Below are 9,751 nucleotides of genomic sequence, written 5' to 3'. Positions count from 1 at the left end.
GGCTGGTAGAGAGGTGAACGGCGGCTGTAGGTGAACGGCAGTGACGGTGGTGAACGGCATCGACGGCAGCTGGGTTCTCGGCTTCAGCAGTCTCGTCGGCGGCGTGCTTCTTGGCGTGGGGTGCTGGTTGCTCACGGTTCCGTCTCTCAGCGTGCTTTGGTGGTTTCCAGGTATATATTTCTTTGCTTTTATATATATATATATATACACCACACATCTTTGCAATGACAAACAAACATCTTTGCTTATATATATATCCTGTTATGTATATATATATACTGTATAGTACACTAGTTCCATAACAGAGTTGTGCACTGAGCGAGCCTGAAAACATGCCATTGAGGTCAGATAATAGAATAGTGGCCATCCCACAGATAGCTTGACTATAAATTCTTCTCTTTTAGGAAAACAAACATAAGTTTGAGTAATTCCAAACTTAAGTTAATCCCAATCTGAAGTAGAGCCTTGATTCTGGCATCATCTTCCACACCATCAAAAGTTCGTAACAGAATAACGGCCATTTTGTCAAAACACCCGAGAGAAAGGGTGGCTTGTTTCTGAAACACATCAGCATGAACACCAAAAGGCACCAACCGACGACCGATCTCTTCAATCATAGCACGATGATTCTGCTCTTGTGCATGGAATTTTCCACCACAAGTTGCCATTCTGATAACAAGACAGAACAAAGGGTCTAAACATGCCTAATAAGCAAATTAACATCATGGATCATACACCTTTGAAGGGTTTTTTCTAATATGACAAACCAGTTTTGCTCAATCTAAACATCTTTTCCCATTTACTGCTGCTATCTTTAAATTTTCTTTGCAGCACCAATCACATTTTGGGTCATCTCTAGCCTCTAGGTGTGTAATCAATCTTATTGAAATGACACCCCCTGATGTAAATACCGTGCTTAGTGCTTACACTTGATGTGAACTTGTTGTGTAGAAATGAAAAAATTATAGTATTGAGACCAGAAACGTAAACAGGGAAAGTAATAGATCAATTTGTTATTAATTGAAACATATACCATGATCGAGATTGATGTCAATAAGATTATATACTTAACTTTCAAAGGACTAACATTGTTTAATTAACATCCTGAAACTCAATAATAATTTAAATAGTGTTTGTGTAGTTTTAAACTAAGACCCATGAACAGAAAAATACACATGAATCAACTCACAAATTCAGATACCAACGGTCATAAATTCTTCTCTTTGTACTTCCAATATATCAAATATATCATAAATTCTTCTCTTTGTACTTCCAATAGATCCCAGATTTTCTTCCACCCTCTTCATCAAAAGTTTCTGATAAGCAGAAGCCTCCCATCTTATAAGTCTCTCAATCTTCTCAGGCAACTCATTTTCAACCTGCCAAAAAAATTAAGAGCTTTTGTGGTCAAACAAGATAATTGACTTCCAAAACTCCGAAATTTAAGTCCAATAACTTATTGAGTACAAACTTGCAATTGAAAACAATAATATTCTCATAATAGCTGTCTGCTACATATTACAGAAATACCAAAATGCAATGCTACGTAACAAGTCAAACCTAATAGCTAGGTGAAAACACCACCTAAAGTATCAAAAACTTCTTTCCCAAAAGAAGCATGCTTCAAATCTATTGATAAATAAGACCAATTCATTGATAACCACTAACTAGGGAAGGACCGTAAGGTCTTAACTATAGTTTAAACTATATTATACAACTCTATGCTAATTAAAGTTACAAAGGAGTGTGTAGATTATAAAGTTGGAAATTGTACTGCTACACAAAAGAAGTTTAATAGTGCCCATAACTCATCAAGATTGTTCTGCATAATAGAGGAAAGATAGATTTTTTCAGCATCACTTCACTCCCATAAGAAAAAATAATAATAATATAACTATTGTGATTCCTTTTTTTAATCAAAACATCAGTGCTCCTATAATTAATAGAAAAAAAAATACAAGAGGTATGGGAGTACAAGAACCTTACTACCCAAATATAATCAAACAAACAGAAAACAAAATATAAAGTCCCTAGAACACAGAACACAGAACTTTAAGTATAAGAATATTTACACAAAGCATTTGCCAATCTCTACATAAATCCGAAAAAGGCACATTCTTAAACGGTAGTAATAAAAACCAACATCATCATTATCCTTATCATAATAAATAAAGAACAGCAATAAAAATGGTGAACATTGTTATCAACTTATCATCGTCACCACAATAATAATAACTAGAAGAGTAATCATCATCGATTTATCAAATAATAATATTAACAGCAATGACCACAGCAATAAAAGCCAACATCATAATAAAAATAATAATAACGAAAATTAACTTTTAAATGTGTTAGTACATTGCAGGTATAAAAAAAGAAAATAAGAGAAGAATAAAAAAGTGTCTTGCTTGTAGTGGAGTTCCAGTTAACAACAATCTATGAGAGCTCTAATAAAAGTGTCTTGCCTGTGTGTTGTATATGTATAATTGATAAAAGTGATGATGCTGCTTTTATGTCTAAATAAAAAAAGCTCTTAAAGTGTTCATTAGACAAATAATAGCTGTTGATACAAGTGTGACTTGTAAAAGAATATACAAGTATGTATGCATATATTTGTTGTGTTGATTTTAACTTTTTTAAAAGAGCATGTCAACATCTGACCTTTTTCTTGTTTTATAATGTTGATTAAAATGAATAGGTTAATATTTTGATTGGTTTTAAAGCATTGGATTGATAGCTAATTGCAAAAGGTATGTTGCATTTGATTTAGTTTTTAAAAAATTCAATATTTTACAATTTTGAATGATAACTGTACTACTTTAGTGGAGTTTGAATATCTTAGATATTCATCCGTAGTGAAGTAGGTTCTGGGAATTCTGTGTGCTGTGGTGATAACGGAAGATTGAGAACTTGCATGTCTTAGTGAAGTAGGTTCTGAGAATTTTGTGTGCTGCGGTGATATATGGATGAAAACCTGTGTGCTGTTTGATTTGTTTGACATATTGGTGTTGATTGGGACAGATGGCTAGGCTAGTAAATTAGGGGATATGCTGCCCGATTTTCTATAGATTTTTTTGTACTTAGTTTTGTTTTGTTTTGTATGTTTATTTTATTTTATTTTCTTAATTTTAATTTTTTATTAAAACAAATAGGCGCAATATGGAAAAAGAATGGATGTCAGCTGATAGGATGTCAGTAGAATATATAAAAGGGGTCGATGAGTTTCTTAAATTTAGTTTGGATCATGCCAAAGATCCAAACTATATTTGTTGTCCTTGTAGTAAGTGTGGAAATATGAAAAAGATGACTGCCACAATAATAAAAGAGCACTTATATTTCCACGGGATAGACAAAAGTTATAAAATATGGTATTGGCATGGTGAAGAGCTTCATGTTACTCCGGACCCTCCTATGATGAATGAAGATCGGAATTATAGGCAATTGGATCGTGAGGATAATTTAGATGAAATGATTGATGATGCATATTATGAATCAGAAGTAGATCCCGTTAAGTTTGAAAATCTTCTTAATGACGCTGAAAAGCCAATTTACTCTGGTTGCACTAAATTTTCAAAGTTGTCAGCCCTTCTTAGATTGTACAATATAAAAGCAAAAAATGGATGGAGTGATAAGAGTTTCACGGAATTGTTAGTTTTTTTTAAAGATTTACTGCCTGAAGAAAACGAGATGCCCGTATCATTTTACGAGGCTAAGAAAACTATGTGCTCAATAGGCTTGCAATATGAAAAAATACATGCATGTCCTAATGATTGCGTATTATATCGGAATAGCCTTGTAGATGTGAATTCGTGTCCTACTTGTGGTGTGTCCAGATGGCAAAAGAAAAGGAATTTAGAGGAAGTTAAGGAAGGAGTACCAGCAAAAGTTTTGTGGTATATTCCTCCAATTCCTCGTTTGATTCGATTTTATTGAAATGTTGATCATGCTAAGAATTTGACTTGGCATGCAAATGAGAGAATAAAGGACGGTAGACTTAGACATCCTGCTGACTCACCAGCGTGGAAGACAGTGGATTTTGAATGGCCTTCATTTGCCAATGAACCTAGAAATATTCGTCTAGCTCTTTCTACGGATGGAATTAATCCTCATACTTCTCTCAGTAGTAAGTATAGTTGTTGGCCTGTTATGCTAGTCATATATAATTTACCGCCATGGCTTTGTATGAAAAGGAAGTTTACCTTACTGACCTTGCTGATATCTGGACCCAAACAACCTGGTAACGATATTGACGTCTACTTAGCTCCCCTAATTGATGACTTGAAAACTTTATGGAATGAAGGAGTTAGGGCTTATGATGCATACCGAAAAGAAGAATTTACCCTTCGAGCGGTGTTGTTATGGACAATCAACGACTTCCCCGCTTATGGAAATTTATCTGGTTACAGTGTAAAAGGATACAAAGCTTGTCCTATTTGTGAGGAGAAGACTTTCTCTCAATATTTGAAACATTCCCGCAAGGTGTGCTATATGGGACATAGAAAATTCTTGCCCTGGAGACATTATTTTAGAACTTGGAAAAATGCATTCAATGGTGAACAAGAGTTTGGTTTGGCTCCAGTTCCTTTGACTGGGAATCAAGTACTTAATAAAGTATCTGTAATTCAGTTTAAGGTAGGAAAACCTATTGTTTGTCCAATTAAGAAGAAGAAGGGTTGTGGAAAGAGTGTTGTCAAGGATAAGACTGAAGTTAGTTTGACTAGTGCGGATGAGTCTACAAGTCCTTGGAAGAAAAAATCAATTTTCTTTGAGCTTGAATATTGGGAAAAGTTACTTTTGCGACATAATTTAGATGTCATGCACATTGAGAAAAATGTGTGTGATAGTCTAATAGGAACTTTGTTAAATATTCCAAGTAAAAGTAAGGACGGTATTAAAGCTCGGAAAGACTTGGCTGCATTGGGCTTGCGAAAAAACCTACATCCAAAAGCTGGCCCTAATAGAACATTTTTATCGGCAACTTGTTACACACTCACTAAGGATGAGAAAAAAGAACTTTGCAATTGTCTATACAATATTAAAGTTCCAGAAGGGTATTCTTCAAACATAAGAACGTTGGTGGATATGATGAATTTGAATTTGGTCGGCATGAAATCTCATGATTGTCATGACCTATTCCAACACATTCTACCTGTGGCTATTCGTGGTGTGCTACCTAGAAAGGTTCGAGAAATAATCACATGGATGTATTTTTTTTTCAAGTATTTATGTTGTAAGACGATTGACGTTTCAACGTTAGACAATTTACAAGTGGAGATTGCTATAATCTTGTGTTACTTAGAGCGATTCTTCCCACTTTCCATTTTTGACATAATGGTGCATCTTACAGTCCATTTGGTTAGAGAGATTAAACTATGCGGACCTGTTTATTTAAGATGGATGTATCCCTTTGAGCGATACATGAAGATTCTTAAGAGTTATGTTAGAAATAGAAGTAGACCCGAAGGATGTATTGTTGAATGCTATATTGCAGAAGAAGCCATTGAATTTTGTTCAGAATACTTGCATGGTGTGACAAGTGTGGGCGATCAATCTACATTAAATAAAAGTAATGGTGGTTATGGTGGAAAAGGTGGTGTTATATGCTCAATAACTCAAGATGAAAGACATGAAGCACACTGTCTTGTATTGCAAAACATTGATGAGATTCAACCTTACATCGAGTAAGTTATCTTAGACAGTATGATATCATAAAACATTATTGTGATATTTGTATTGATTCATACTAATTTTGCATACATTTATGAAGGAATCATTTTGTTTGGCTTCGGAAAAAATATCCATCTAAGTCAAAGAACCAAAAATGGATCCAAGATGAACACTATCGTACGTTTAGTACTTGGTTAGAGAACAAGGTATTGATTTGAGTAAATAATTTTAAATCTTTTGTTTTGATTGCATGACATGTTATTAATTATTATTTCATGTTTTTTAACAAAGGTTGCAATTGAAGTGACCCACACGTCGTGTCATGTGTCAGACATAGTTAAGTGGATTTCTCGTGGTCCTTCTCTGAATGTGTTTAAGTACCCTTCATACATCATCAACGGTACTCAATTCAATACTTTGGAACGAGATAATGTAAGAACCACACAGAATAGTGGAGTTTGTATTGTAGCAAAAACTGTGCAAATCTCTAGTTCAAAGGACAAAAATCATGTAGAGTGTGATATGACATTTTATGGAGTAATCCAAGAAATTTGGGAATTAGATTATACTACAATTAGAGTGCCGGTCTTCTTATGTGATTGGGTGAAAAGTGACAAGGGAGTAAAGGTTGATGATTTAGGTTTTACTTCAGTTGATTTAAATCGAATTGGGCACAAAAATGATCGTTTCATAATGGCAACACAAGCCAAACTAGTTTTCTATGTGAATGATCCATCAGATAAGCAATGGTCAGTCGTGGTTCCTACTCAACCGATAGATTGGAGAGACAAAGAGAATGATGTACATGACTTACCACTCCTTCAACAACCTGTCACAATTCCCGAACCACATCTTACTGAATACCCTATTGATGATGGTGTAGATGACGATGATATTTGTTTGCGTTTTGATGGTGACGGTGTATGGGTTGATCATATACTGTGATAAATGTTGACTTGTTTTTTCTTCTTCCGAAGGTTGGATTTGTTCATTTTATATTTAATTTTCCTATCATATTGACGATTGTCTATTAACATTGTTTATAATCGTTTCCTTTTCAGATATTTCCATGGCTGATCCAGGAGGTTTTGATGATGATTGTCCACTTCCTGGACTTGAAAATAATGTTGGTCAGGAGGAGAATGATGACACTGCTATAGTGCATGTGAGATCTATTAGGGGACTATGTACCATGCCCGACATAGCCAAGATGTGAAGTGAAGGTGTTAAGGTACCGATCAAGTTCAATGAATATGGACAAGTGATTAGTACAATGAGATCAAAATTGGGATCAATGATCGGATCAACTATCAAGAGGTGTGCTTCAATCACACACGCAAGCTGGGATAAAGTCCCTTAATCAGACAAAGAAAAATTTTGGGAAATCATTAAGGTATTTTCTCTATCACTATAATATATGTTGTTTGTATTTTTAATGTAGACTAACGATATGTATTGTTTTCAATTGTAGGCTACATTTGACATAGACGATAAATCAAAAAGAAAAATTATGTCAAGGGCGGCAAAACGATGGAGATCATTCAAATCCCATCTGACTAAGGTATGCATCTATGATGTACTTGATGCAAATCCGACCATCAAGACGTTCAATATGCCAAGAGGTTACTCACAGTTGATCACTAAAACAGAATGGGATGAGTTCTGTGTTTCACCCATGACTGATGATTGGAAGAAAATAAGAAAAATACATCAAGATCGTCGAAAAAAAAATAAACACAACCATCATATGTCACGAGGTGGGTATTTGTTGGCACTGGAAAGGCTACAACAAAAAAAATTTGGACTCGAGGTGTCTGAAATCGACAGGTCACAGTTGTGGTTGGCGGGACATTCTAACAAAAAGGGTGAGCCGGTTGGTACCGAGGCAACAAGCGTAGCTCGCAACATAGTAAGTGTACTACATTTTATATGATTGGATTACTTATTTTTAATGAGAATAACTATATTTCTATATTTTGTTTGCAGGAGCACTATACTAAGCTCATGAGTGAAGGAAAATTTGAACCTGATGGGTCTAAGGATGTGCTTACAATGGCATTAGGCACCCCTGAGAGCAGAGGGCGAGTGAGGGGTATTGGGCTCGATGTAACGCCTAGCCAATTCTGGAAAACCCCACTATCCAGTAAGAAAAAGGGAAAAGAATTTGAGGCTTCCTCAGTTGAGGCTCGATTTGCAATGATGGAAGAAAAATACCGTCAACAAGAAGAAATAATGAAACAACAACAAGAAATGATCTAAAGACAAGAGGAAATGATGCGAGAGTTTATGGAACAGATGAAAGGACAACATAGTGGCTTTGGAGGATCTTCTCATGCGTCAATGCCAAACTATGGATCACCCATAGATCAGGTGACACCATCTCATCAGGCATCACCGAAATCGCAGCATCAACCTCTAGCACCCCCGCCCCCACAACCAGAAGAGGCACCTGTGTTTATCCCCACTCCTGGATCAAATCAGGTATAGCTTTATCTTTTTAAAATCTAAATTTGTGAACTTGTATAACATATTTATACATATCTAAATATGTGCAGGATAAAATGATTGAATGCAAATTTGCATTAGGCTCTATCACCAACATCGTTGGTAGGGGATACATTCTAGTTACTAGTAGCTCAGACATACATGGAGAAAACATAGGAGAAAACTACCGCGGTTCAATTGAGTTTGCTGACCAACCTGATGCTCTACTTGTTAACCCGATCCCTGACAGTGAGATTTATACAGTCAAACAAGCTATTGGGAGTTTGATACGTTGGCCCAAGTCGCTAGTCATCTTCAATGGAGCGACACAGGTAATTCTTTTAAGACTATTAAATTTTTATTTACTTATTCCATTATTAATTATTTGTTATGGGTTTATTAGGAGGTCGTTAAAAAAAAAGGAAAGCATGATGGGAAAAAAACTTCTCTACCATTAGCACCACAAACTCAAAAACTAGTTCCAAAACAAGCGCCTAAGGAGTCATTGTCACAAGAGGTGCAACAACCATCTCCAATTTCGCCTAAGTTGAGACATGTATATGAAATCGTCAATGATTGGCCTAAACATGATTATGCCATTGAAGTGTCCATTGAATTTGATGTGTTTGGCCATGCTTGTGAATACTTTGCTCTATTTCGGGATGAAATACTTGAATTTTGTAGAAATGAGATGATTGGACAATCATGCATTGTCTTCTACATAAGGTATGCTAATAATATTTATTGTAAGGATTTCCTTTCATCAATTATTTAGTTTTCTTTTTAAGTAATTATATTTTTTGGTAGGATTTTGTACCAGACACTGTTATTAGACAAGGAAAAGAGAGGATCATTGTTGTTTATGAATCCGAATAAGGTTTCTACTTCTGTGAGTCGTGCAGATAGTCATGCTCAAGCTTTATGTGATAGGATGTTATATTGCACGTCTAAAAAGCATGATTGGATAGTTATGCCTTATAACCATGGGTAAGTTTAATTATTATGCTTTTCATTGATACAAACAAATAGAATTTAAAGCTAACAACTGTGTAATACTTGTTCTTTCAACAGGGAGCATTGGATGTTATTTTTATTATATCCCAATTGGCATTATTGTTGTTTTCTCGATCCTCTCAACGCACCATTAGATAACATGACAACCATCAAGGAGACCATCCATGATGCATTTGAGATGTATTTCACAGAAAGAATGAAAGCATGTCAAAAGATCAACAAACGCTCATCGGGAGTAATGTATTTCCAACCTACGGTATGTTTCTATTTGTATAGTTTATGTATATGTAAAGATGTTTAAGATATTTAATAATAAGAATTGTACATGTATTACCAATCTTTATATAGTGTAGTAAACAACCAAACAATATCGACTGCGGATATTACGTTATGAGGATTGTTATCCAGATTTCCGGATAGCGTTTAGATGGATAGCCTCGGGGAAGCAGAATTATCAAAGTCTTTCACGAAGAATGACCAGGGCTCGCGGATGGACAGAAAGGCTTCACCTCACCCGTTTAGTGTCCAGCACACTCTTTCAAGCAACTGCGACCCGGAAGCTCGTCAATTCTCCCAGACTCCCAAA

General features: G+C 35.4%; 1 long non-coding RNA gene across 1 annotated transcript; it reads left to right on the top strand.

The window, feature by feature from the left end:
* Positions 1-5,544: 5,544 nt before the first annotated feature.
* On the top strand, positions 5,545-6,162 carry LOC133780457 (uncharacterized). The gene is made up of 3 exons (XR_009869331.1): positions 5,545-5,681; positions 5,768-5,873; positions 5,959-6,162. It is a non-coding gene; the product is annotated as an uncharacterized LOC133780457 (long non-coding RNA).
* The last annotated feature ends 3,589 nt before the right edge of the window (positions 6,163-9,751 follow it).

The sequence above is a fragment of the Humulus lupulus genome, chromosome 5 (genome assembly GCF_963169125.1).
Source record: "Humulus lupulus chromosome 5, drHumLupu1.1, whole genome shotgun sequence".
NCBI classification, from domain to species: domain Eukaryota; kingdom Viridiplantae; phylum Streptophyta; class Magnoliopsida; order Rosales; family Cannabaceae; genus Humulus; species Humulus lupulus.
This window is presented reverse-complemented; position numbering and strand designations above follow the sequence as displayed.